This window comes from Rhinopithecus bieti, unplaced genomic scaffold, assembly GCF_001698545.2.
Source record: "Rhinopithecus bieti isolate Rb0 unplaced genomic scaffold, ASM169854v2 scaffold_3878, whole genome shotgun sequence".
Lineage (NCBI taxonomy): Eukaryota > Metazoa > Chordata > Mammalia > Primates > Cercopithecidae > Rhinopithecus > Rhinopithecus bieti.
In genome coordinates this window covers 7,248,515-7,256,234 of record NW_016805059.1, presented here as the reverse complement: position 1 = coordinate 7,256,234, position 7,720 = coordinate 7,248,515, and positions in this window count along the sequence as shown.

Below are 7,720 nucleotides of genomic sequence, written 5' to 3'. Positions count from 1 at the left end.
AAAAAAAAAAAAAAAAAAAAAAGAAAAGAAAAAAGTTTGCCAATGCCTACTGTAAATAAGGAAATAAAGCATCCAAATTCAACTGAAAGGGTTTGGGCAAAACTTGCTGTGGAGAAAAAGGTTTCTTAAATTTCTTAAATTTATAAAATTTATTTAAAAAATAAAAAAAATTTTTTTTTTGGATATGGAGTTTCACTCTTGTTGCCCAGGCTGGAGTGCAATGGCACGATCTCAGCTCACCGCAACCTCTGCCTCCCAGGTTCAAGTGATTCTCCTCCCTCAGCATCCCCAGTAGCTGGGATTACAGGCATGTGCCACTGCGCCCGGCTGAGTTTGTATTTTTAGTAGAGATGGGGTTTCTCCATGTTGGTCAGGCTGGTCTTCAACTCCTGACCTCAGGTGATCTGCCGGCCTTGGCCTCCCAAAGTGCTGAGATTACAGGTGTGAGCCACCGTTCCCAGGCAAAAATATTGTTAAATTTAAGTGTGTGAGTCCCTCTGGGCCAATTCAGTGTTCTATTTTCCACTGCTAAATGTGAGATTGATGTGTACATGCTTGTGCACTTCATGTTTCAGAGGAGGATCTCCCATTCAGGGCACTGCTGTATTTAGAAAAGTGTTAATGGAACAAACTCCCCTGCCATTTGCCATGTGTGTGTGAGTGTCAGTATTTAAACACAAGTGTTTCTACTCTCTGATGGCCACAGTTTTCACATGAGAGAGAGGATGCTGTCCAGTTGTTTGACAACTCAGAATTCTCAATCTCATACTTTGTGGTTTCGCCACACCTCCACCAACAGGAGTGTTTGATAAAACTCCAAAAAAATTCAGGAGCCCGTTCACCAAGTAGTTTCTTGGGACTGTGTGGATGGATTCACAGTGCTTAATCCCTCTGGCAGTCGAGGACAAACTGCTATCTCTAACATTTCACTGTTTCTAGGCTTATTGGAGGGCTTTGGGTATTGGAAACCGCAAGCCTCACTTAAAAAGCCTTGCTGAGAAAAAAAAAAAAAAAAAGTGTGTTCTGGGATGTAGCAGCCTTAGGATTGTCTTGGTTTTGCATGAAGTGCTAGTAGAAACTTCTGGAAAACTGTTTATCTCGCACTCCACTGCGTGAAGCGTACTTGCACCTGTTGGCTCAATGGGGTCCTTACTTCACATAAGTCTCCTAAATGATTGGACCTGATTCACTGATGGCTCTGCAGAACGGCAAGCTGATACTATCCATTGTGCTGCTGTTGCAATCCAACTTCAGTGATAGCCATGCAACTGAAGTGAATGAAATCCCTGCTCAGTGGGCGGAACTCAGTTCTCATAGCCAATACTGTTTTTGATTAACCTTGTCCTATTTTAACAATTATTATTTTTAGAGACAGGGTCTTGCGCTGTTGCCCAGGCTGGAGTGCAGTGGTGTGATTGCAGCTCACTAAGGGATCCTCCTACCTCAACCTCCTGAGTAGCTGGGGCTACAGGTGTGTGTCTCATGACCTGCTTTTAAAATTTTGTAGAGATGGGTGGGGGGGGGGGGGTCTCGCTATGTTGCCCAGGCTGGTCTTGAACTCTTAGACTCAAGGGATTCTCCTGCCTCAGCCTCCCAAAGTTGAGATTACAGGTGTGAGCCATCACACTATTTTTTGCTGACTTGGGCTGTTACTAATGGCCTAGACATCTGGTCTGCCACTTGAAAGGCAGACTAAAGACATCTCTTTTAAGGCTATAAACTATGAAAATAAATTGTGGCTGCCAAGCGGAACATCTGGGTCACTCATGTAGATGGCTGTGGTTAAGGGCTGATAACACCTAAGACTGATAACACCTTGGAATCAAGCTGCTAATGAAGTCAGCATCACCTGGATTGTCCTCACAATGGCAACACATCCACCATGGCGGACTAGGCACCTAGTAAAGAACTTTCTCATGCATGCCAATCTTGGTGACCCCTGCTAAAGTTATCCCATTTGTCTGGAGGTAAATAAGGGCACATTACACAGGATATGGGCCTACTTGCTCCGAACTGACTGACTACACTGGCCATTTGGCCTCCTCTTAGGGCAACTCATGACGGACAGGCTGACTGCTGTTGAGACATTCTTAGGCTACGACGTAGCTGTTTCAGCCTTATCAACTGACTTGGACCACACAATGACAGCTATTGAAACTAATGTGTCATATTCTTAGTCTATCAAACTATTTGCAGTCTGACAATAGGGCTCCTTTTGTCACAAAGGCCACTCAGCAGTGAGCCAAAAGAGATTATTTGATGACTATTTCACACTCCCTACCATCTGCAGATAACTGGCATTGTTGAGCATTAAAGAGGTTACTGAGTATATCACCGTGACGACTCCTGTTCCACATACCTGACTATCCAGTATTTGGGTCACAGAATAGGACAGTCCTAGAATCCCAGAAAGGGATTATCTCCATTTCACTGTCTCCTGGATAGTAATCAGGACAAAGGTCTGGCTGAAAGAGGAAGGTGAAAGAAAAGGTCTGGATGAAAGATGGGATGATTGAAGAAAAATGTGTTACAGGTATTAATTTTGTATCAGTGGAGGGAAGGCAACAACCCTGGCAACCGGGGAGAAAACAGCTCAGACCACACTAAGGAGTAAAGACAGGGTCTCATTCCATCACTGAGGCTGGAATGCCACGCTGCTATCACAGCTCACTACAGCCTTGACCTCCCGGGCTCAAGGGACCCTCCCACCTCAGCCTCCTAAGTAGCTGGGACTACTGGCACATGCCACTACACCTGGCTAATTTTTTATTTTTTGTATTTATTTTTGTATTTTTTGTATTTATTTTTGTATTCACTGTATTTCCCAGGCTGGTCTTAAAACTCCTGGCTCAAGGGATCCTCCTGCCTTGGCCTCCCAGAGTGCTGGGATTACAGGTGTGAACCACCATGCCTAGCTGGAAGGGGAATCATTAATGCACAATTTGTTCCCTAGGTCAGTTTCTCAACCTTGGCACTATTAATATTTTAGGCCGGATAATTCATTGTTTAGCAGTTACACTAGCCTGTACCCATTAGATGCCAGTAGCACCTTCCCTCTAGTTGTGACAAATAAAAATGGCTCAGACATTGCCAAATGTCCCCTGAGGGGGCAAAACTGCCCCCAGCTGGAACCACTGCCCTTGATTCAAAACCACTACCTGAATCAAGTGGCAGCTGCAGCTAACAGTCTACCCTGCTGCTGGGTTTGTCCAGACCACTATGAAATGTGCTATGAAAACAGAAAATCTCTGTGGACATGGTCAGTCCTGCACTGTTCTGCTGTGCCTGATATCATCAACAACAGCACCCAAATTGGAATGTATACAGACATCAGGACCAACACAACCTTGATTCAATCTGACTGATCGTATGCTTTCCATGCCTGAGTGGTCTTGGGTAATACCATATATGGCTATTTGGTGACACTGCCCCTGTGACTTAACCAATGTGATGATACAAATCAGGTTTAGCAACGAGTCCTGAACCAAAGTGACTTGTGTCCTTTGGGGTTATATTTTTGTATGTAGGGGAAAAATGGGTCATGAGATGTCTCCCCATTAAGGACAGGGGTCACTTTCTGGCCCATTGATTGTCTAATTATTGCCATGACACCAGAGATTAACAGACCAGTTTAAACTCTCCGTGCAGGTCTTAATGAGTAAAATACCCTGGCCCTAGAATACCTCATGGCTGCTAAAATCGGACTGGTACTCCCTGAGATTTATTCACAGTGAGCTGTCTGGGACCCTGGAGAGGAAGACTGAGATCAATACTGCAGGTTGGCTTCATCTGCTGCTTTGAGTCTTGATAATAGACTTAATTAAACGTCATATGAGACAAATTGAGTGGATTTGGTTCTGGCTTCTATTGGTTAGATTAATCGAAGTGGTTGGTTGTCAGAGAAGCACGCTTGTGTAAAAATTTAAGTTTGGCCAAGAATGTGTCAGGCTGAGGAGTGAATAGTGACAGAGGCAATGTACTGTAGACCCCAAGTGTCTCTGCACATTCTTGCTGAGTGTGCCAAGAATACAATCCCTTGACTGTTCTTTACCCTGGCCACTTCTCAGGGCTGTTTTTGCACCCTTGTGAGCAACCTTGAAGGATGAGGTAATGTCTCCCCCAGGAAAAAAGCAAGCTTGCTTCCACTTGCTATAAAAGTAGTAGATCTCAGTGTTCCTCTCCTGTCACACAACTCACTGCATAATGGGCCCTTTGCATCACCTCCTCGGGATTTGGGGGGGTATAGGAAACTGACACATAAGAACATGAAACTCTGGTTCTCACTTTTGCTGTGAGTGATAAAGTCTTTTGTTCCTGGCCCAGAAGTCTTATGTCTTCTGCTAACATCCATGAAACCATGACAGACTAACTTTTTAGCTTACAAGTTGGGTAAAATGGCTAACACTGCACAGTTCCTGTCAATTTCTCCTCCCCAATTATTTGAAGCAAATTGAACATATCAAAAGTAAATATTTCATCATGTATCTCTAAAATGATTTAAAAAGAAATGTAACCACAATCCTATTAACACAACTCCAAATTTCAGTAGGAATCTTTAATTTCTTTAAATATCCAGTCATACCAATTTAATGAGTCATTAATTCTCTGACGTAATGCTGTGATAGGCAATGCAACTGTGACAGCTATGAAGGGTAATGGGTTGCCATTTGCTAAGATCATTTAAGAAGTCAAGGTAGGGCCGGGTGCGGTGGCTCACATCTGTAATCCCAGCACTTTTGCAGGGTGAGGTGGGTGGATCACCTGAGGCCAGGAGATCGAGACCAGCCTGGCCAACACGGCGAAACCCCATCTCTACTAAAAATACAAAAAATTGGCTGGGCACGGTGGCTCATAACTTTAATTCCAGCAGTTTGGGAGGCCAAGGTGGGTGGATCACCTGAGGTCATGAGTTTGAGACCAGCCTGACCAACATGGTGAAATCCTGTCTCTACCAAAACTACAAAAATTAGCTGGGCATGGTGGTGGACACCTGTAATCCCAGCTACCTGGGAGGCTGAGAAGGAGAAGGGCTTGAACCCAGGAGGCAGAGGTTGCAGTGAGCCGAGATCACACCATTGCAATCCAGCCTGGGTTGACAAGAGTGAAACTCCATCTCAAAAATAAAAATACAGATACAAAAAATTAGCTGGGCGTGGTGGCAGTCACCTCTAATCCTAGCTACTCCAGAGGTTGAGGCACAAGAGTTGCTGGAACCTGGGGACAGAGGCTGCAGTGAGCCAAGATCACACCATTGGACTCTAGCCTGGGCAGCAAGGGCAAAACTCCGGCTCAGGAAAAAAAAAAAAAAAAAAAAAAAAGAAGTCAAGGTAGAAAATTATTGCAGGTATCAATTCCTCGAAGTGTGTAACATCCATCCCAGCCCTATTATTTTTTTGATACGGATTATTTTTTGATATGTATATGTATATATACGTATATATGTGTATGTGTATACACGTTTGTGTATATGTATATGTATATACATATGTATGTGCATATGTATATACACACATACGTATATGTACATGTATATATACAAACACGTGTATACATGTATACATACATGTATATATACACATACACATGCATACATATATAAATATACACATACCTACATATATGTATACACAAACACTTTTTTTTTTTGAGACAGTGTCTCTGTCGCCCAGGCTGCAGTACAGTGGTGTAATCTCAGCTCACTGCAACTTCCATTTCCCAGGTTCATGCAATTCTCCTGCCTCAGTCTCCCCAGTAGCTGGGATTACAGGCCCGTGTCACCATAGCCTGGCTAATTTTTGTATTTTTAGGAGAGACAGGGTTTCCCTATGTTGGTCAGGCTGGTCTTGAACTCCTGACCTCAGGTGATCCACCCGCCTTGGCCTCCCAAAGTGCTGGAATTACAGGTGTGAGTCATACTGCTCTGCCAGAGGCCAATATTTTGGTATTGTCAGTTAATTTTTGTGAAACACAGACAGACAACCAGTAGGTAATATTCCTGCCAGAATTATGAATGTAAAACATTACTTCTCCTAAAAAATATTTAATTATTGCCTAATTTACAGTACTTGAAGATAAATAATCCGTGGTATACATATAATTAGAATTCCTTTAAAAAATCAGAATACGTCTCAGACTCTGAAATATAAATCTGTTAGCTTAACAGTGCTTTGGTTAATCTATTAGACTCCAATATACTTATACAGTGTTTTGTGTTATATTTTAATGAAAATCTAGATTTATGATTGCTCTACTGTTACCAAGGGTAGAGCTCTACAAAATACAGCTGTACAAGATCTGATGTTCTAAATATTTGAATATTTTCTATTAAAGAGAAAAAGGAATCCCCATTAGTGGATCCATTCATGTTTCAGTTTCTAGGTGACATCAATATAAATTGTCCACATAAAACCGAGAAGCTGACAGGACTTTTCTTCCTGAAGGATAAAACTTCAAGGCTTTAATACATACTGTGTAATTCTTTCTAATCATGAAGTATTAGAGGCTACAACCATTACAGGCCAATGAAACAGATCAATTCTTCTTGTTTAACTGCTAAAGAGAAATGCATCACGTTGCCATAATAAATGGAAAAAGAACTCGATTGGAAATCCACAGAGACAGGTTTTACTTTAGGCTCTGCAAGTAACTGTGACCTTAGGCAAATGATTTAACCTCTGCAAGTTGAGCTCTAGTCTCCAAGGGCTCTCTTCTGTGGTGTAACAGGATGAGCTTGCAATTAAGAGAGAGGCCCCTAGATGGTGGTGGTGTTCTGAGTCAGGCTTTCTATTTTTTTCCTTCTATAATTACAGTGAAGTAAAAAGGCACAAGTTAGAAAATGACTTCACGTTAGTTCTGAAAAAAATTCAGTTGGCTGGGCAAGGTGGCTCACGCCTGCAAACCCAGCACTTTGAGAGGTCGAGGCGAGAAGACTGCTTGAGCCCAGGAGTTCAACACCAGCCTGGGCAACATGGTGAAACTCCGTCTTTACAAAAAACAAAAAATTAGGCTGTATGCGATGGCTCACACATGTAATCCCAGCACTTTGGGAGGCCGAGGCGGATGGTCACTTGAGGTCAGGAGTTCAAGATCAGTCTGGCCAACATGATGAAACCCGGTCTCTACTAAAAATACAAAAAAATTAGCCAGGCACGGTGGTGCGTGTCTGTAATCCTAGCTACTCAGGAGGCTGAGGCAGGAGAATCACTTGAACCTGAGAGGCAGAGGTCACAGTGAGCCCAGATCGTGCCACTGCACTCCAGCCTGGGCAAGAGAGCAAGACTCCATCTCAAAAAATAAAAATAAAATAAAATAAAATAAAATAAAACAAAATGAAAAACAAAAAGTTTGCCAGATATGGTGGCACATGCCTATAGTCCCAGTTACTTGGGAGGCTGAGGTGGGAGGAACACTTGAGGCCAGGAGTCTAAGGCTGCAGTGAGCCGAGATCATGCCATTGCACTCCAACCTGGGCAACAAAGTGAGACCCCGTCTCGAAAAAAAAAAAAAAAATTCACTGTGAAGAATTCATTCAATGGCATTCAAAATGACATTGAATCATGAATCATATGGCTCATGTGCATTTTACATTAATTAAAAGAAATAAACCATTAATGATTATACCAAAGTGAACATATCACCTTATAATTAGTCCATATAGTCATCATTATTTTCTCTAGGTATATTTAGGTAAGCTTAAGAAACTGAGTAAAAACTAAGCAAT